Source organism: Octodon degus, unplaced genomic scaffold, assembly GCF_000260255.1.
Source record: "Octodon degus isolate 3935 unplaced genomic scaffold, OctDeg1.0 scaffold00229, whole genome shotgun sequence".
NCBI lineage: Eukaryota > Metazoa > Chordata > Mammalia > Rodentia > Octodontidae > Octodon > Octodon degus.
The window spans coordinates 1,870-6,494 of record NW_004524805.1 but is presented as its reverse complement, the minus strand read 5'-3'; the positions used below and the strand labels follow the sequence as shown (position 1 = coordinate 6,494).

The following is a 4,625-nucleotide window of genomic DNA, read 5'->3' as shown; positions in this document are numbered from 1 at the left end:
TGGTGCTGGGGGATCGAACCGCGGTCCCTGATGCTTTGCTAAGCTTGTTCTAAGTAGGTGCTTTAGACCACTGAGCCATCTCTCCAGCCCCTCTCTTTAAATATTAATAAGCTAGACAGACCTTTGATAAGACTGATGAATTGAAACTGTCCTACTAATCAGATTTGAAACTGTCTCATTGATATTTGTTTCTCAATAAAATTATGGGAAAAAGATACAATATAAATAAAATAAATAAAAAGTGGAAAATTACAAATTCAAGGCTTTACAAAGAACACTACTAATTTATGTGTGTCAATAAATTTAAAAATCTAATTTAAAAAAGGAATCCTGCTTTACCAGTCTTATCAAAGACTGGCACATTCCATTGCCAGTTAGGCAACCAAATGCCTACGTAGGTGTTGTCCCACAAGCTCGGGGATAAATGCTTATGAGCCAGGGCCATATTAAGTGTACTAAGCCACTTGTCCAATATTCTTGGCTCTGTATTCCATTCTCAGCACCACACATTCAAAAAGAAAGAAGACTGTGTTTGCTAGGGCTGCTAGCAAAGGACAGGCCTCCAGCTGCTGACATTATATATTTCTGTCTTTAAAAATAGGCTCAGGGGCTGGAGAGATGGCTCAGTGGTCTAAAGCACCTACTTGGAACAAGCTTGGCAAAGCACAGGGACCGCGGTTCAATCCCCCAGCACCACATGCCAGCCAGCCCCGCCCCCTGGTGGGCTGAGCTGGCCACACACACACACACATACACACAATAAATGTTAAAAAAAAAATAGGCTCAGCATTTCTGCGAAGACATCCACCGGTTGGTGAGCATCATGGCACCCATGGCCGCCACGACCAAAGTCCCAGAGATCTGCGATGTGATGAGGATGGACCACATTGGTGCACACTCCCACATATGGGGACTCGGGCTGGACAGTGCCTTGGAGCCTCACCAGTGGGTGAGCTGGTGGCCTGGTGAGTGGCTGGTGTGGTGCTGGAGATGATCTGAGTGGGGAAGATTTCTGGGCAGCCAGTCTTCATTGCCGGCCAATCTGGTACCAAGAAGACTGCTATTGCCATGGGCATGGCACAGGCCCTGGGCTGAGACACCCCATTCACGGCCATCGCCAGCAGCGAGATCTTCTCCCTAGAGATGAGCAAGACTGAAGCTCTCATGCAGGCCTTCTGCTACTCTATTGGTGTCTGCATCAAGGAGGAGACCGAGATCATTGAAGGGGATCCAGATCTATCTGCCAGCAACTGGGATGGGCTCGAAGGTGGGCAAACTGACCCTCAAGACTACAGAGATGGAGACCATCTATGACCCAGGCACCAAGATGATCGAGTTGCTGACCAAGAACAAGGTCCAGGCTGGGGACGTGATCACCATCAACAAGGCCACTGACAAGATCTCCAAGCTGGGCCACTCCTTCACGTGTGCCCATCGCTATGATGTCATGGGCTCCCTGACCAAGTTCATGCAGTGCACAGAGGAGGAGCTACTGAAGCACAAGGAGGTGGTACACACCATGTCCCTGCACAAGATGGATGTCATCAACTCCTACACACAGGACTTCCTGGCACTCTTCTCAGGTGACACAGGGGAGATCAAGTCGGAAGTCTGAAAACAGATCAATGCCAAGAGGAGAGCAAGGTGAAAATCATTCCTGGAGTGTTTTTCATTGACAAGGTACACAAGCTGGACATTGAGAGCTTCTCTTTCCTCAACCAAGCCCTGGAGAATGACATGGCATCTGTCTTCATCATGGCAACCAACCGGGGAATCACACAGATCCAGGGCACCAGCTACCAGAGCCCTCGTGGTATCCACGCTGACCTGCTGGACCGGCTACTCATCATTTCTACCTCACCCTACAGCAAGGACACCAAGCAGATCCTACGCATTTCTTGTGAGGAGGATATGGAGATGAGTGAGGACGCCTACAATGTTCTCACCCACATCAGACTGATGACATCATTGTGCTACACCATCCAGCTCATCACTGCAGCCAACCCCATGTGTTGGAAATGTGAAGGTACAGAGGTACAGGTAGATGACATCAAGTGGGTCTACTCACTCTTCCTAGATGAGTCTTGATCCATGCAGTATATGAAGGAGTACCAGGATGCATTCCTCTTCAGTTACCCTTCAAAGATGACTGCAGCTGCACTGGTTGATACACTGTGTCAACTTGAGAAGTTTGGGAGTTTCATTAGGTAGTGACTCTGTAGAGAGCCAGGGTTCTTAGTTTGTAAACATCTTCATCCTGTGCAAGAGGAGAGCATGGACATTGTATGAGTTCTGTGCCCCAGCCTCTGGGTAGCTTGTATATAATATAAGGAAGGGAGAGACACTGGCTAAAGGTGGCAGCTGCTACCCTTCCCTTTGCTCTTTCCTGTTTTCTACTGCCATGAGCTACTGTCCTTTGTCATGAGCCACTCTTCCTGGGAGCCAGTCAAGTATAGACTGAAACCTCCATGGTTTGTGTCTAATTGTCCCCCCAAAGCCTCATGCAGTCATGGAGCTGTTTCTGCAGTTTGTGATTGATTGTTGAGGGTGTGGATGGTACATCTGCCCTGGGCAGGTAATTTACATTACCATGTAAGGAGGCAGAGAAGTTGAGAACAAAAGTATGTGCCAAAACAAAAATAGTTCTTTGAAAAGATTAATAAGCTAAGCAGTCCTATGGTAAGATTGATGAAGAAGAAAAGATGCAGTTCAAATAAAATAAATAGGGGCCAGGGAGATGGCTTGGTAGAATAAGCGCTTACCTGGCAAGAGAAGGGGCCTGAGTTCAATCCCCAGTTTTGCCAAAATAAATAAATAAACATAATTAATTAATTAATTAATTAGAAAATGAAAATTAACAAATTAAAGACTTTTTAAAAGAACAGTACTAATTACGCCAATAAATTTGAAAGCTTAGGAAAAAAGGAATCCTGCTTTACCAGTCTCATCAGATATTGGCACATTCCATGGCCAGTTAAGCAACCAAATGCCTACATGTTCACTGATGTCCCACCAAGGCTCAGGGATAAATGCTTATGAGCCAGGGCCATATGTCATGTGTAGTAAGCTACTTATTAACATTCCTTGGCTGCGCGGATTCAGTGTGTGCATCTGGGACGCCCCAAAGTTAGGACTTTTCTTTGTACTCTTGAGGCCGCTGGCGGTGGTTCTGCAGCTGTCATCATGCCACAGAATGAATATATTGAATTACATCGTAAACGCTCTGGGTACCGCTTGCATTACCATGAGAAAAAGAGAAAAAAGGAAAGTCAAGAGGCTCATGAACATTCAAAGAAGGCAAAAAAAAAAAAAAAAAAGATTGGCCTGAAGGCTAAGCTCTACCACAAACAGCGCCATGCAGAGAAAATACAAATGAAGAAGACTATCAAAATGCATGAAAAGAGAAACACCAAACAAAAGAATGATGAAAAGACTCCACAAGGAGCAGGACCTGCCTACCTGCTGGACAGAGGACATCTCGTGCAAAGTACTTTCCAACATGATTAAACAGAAATGGAAAGAAAAGGCAGGAAAACGGGAAGTTCCTCTGCCCAAAGTTCATGCCCAAGGAGAAACAGAAGTATTAAAAGTTATTCGAACTGGAAAGAGAAAAAAGAAGGCATGGAAGAGGACAGTTACTAAAGTTTGCTTTGTTGGAGATAGTTTTACAAGAAAACCACCTAAATATGAAAGATTCATTAGGCCAATAGACTTACGTTATAAGAAGGCCCGTGTACCACATCCTGAACTGAAAGCCAACTTTTGCCTGCCAATACTTGGTGTGAAAAAGAATCCTTCATCGCCACTGTATACAACTTTGGGTGTGATTACCAAAGGAACAGTGATTCAGGTGAACGTGAGCGAGTTGGGTCTTGTGACACAAGGAGGCAAGGTTATCTGGGATAAATATGCTCAGGTAACCAACAATGCTGAAAGTGATGGATGCATCAGTGCAGTCTTACTAGTTTTAGATGTTTCATACAATAACTTCTTACACTTATTGAAGACTACAGACCAATCAGGAAAACCATAACTCGAATACTGCTCAACTGTCATGACTACATTCATCAAGAAAGCTATTTATTAAATTGTAAAAAGAGTAAAAAAATAATAATAATAACATTCCTGGCCCTGTGTTCCATTTCAAATACAACATATTATAAAAGAAAGAAGTCTATCGACAATGGACAGGCCTCCAACCTCTGGTATTACATATTTCTGTCTTTAAAAGTAGATTCAAACCACAAATGAAAGCACAATGGTTGGAACTGCTCACTGCTGAGCAGTTAAAAGGTTGGGAAAAGGCAGGTGAAAATGTATGAGGTGGATGAGGTCATGTGACAGATGTCAGTGGAGAGGCTGTGTTCACATCAAAGAAGGGTTCCCTTTAGCTCCCCACACCTGCCTTCACCAGCTGGGACAAGGGCGAGACAGCTGAGAGAGTAAGGCCAGTGACTATCAGAAGGCAGGGGACAGCAGAACATGGATGCTTGTTGGTGACAAGGGTCTGGCAGAAACGGAAGGTGAGTGCTTCAGGTGAAGAAGGGAGATTCTGAAGCCTGTAGACCAAGAAGACTGATAATGTCACAGGGCAGCTGGCCCAAATGTGGCATGTGTGTCACCAC

The 4,625-nt window shown here is 44.9% G+C and overlaps 1 pseudogene; it reads left to right on the top strand.

Annotated features, from left to right (window-relative positions):
• The first annotated feature begins 798 nt into the window (after positions 1 to 798).
• Positions 799 to 2,077, top strand: LOC101560839 (annotated as a pseudogene).
• The last annotated feature ends 2,548 nt before the right edge of the window (positions 2,078 to 4,625 follow it).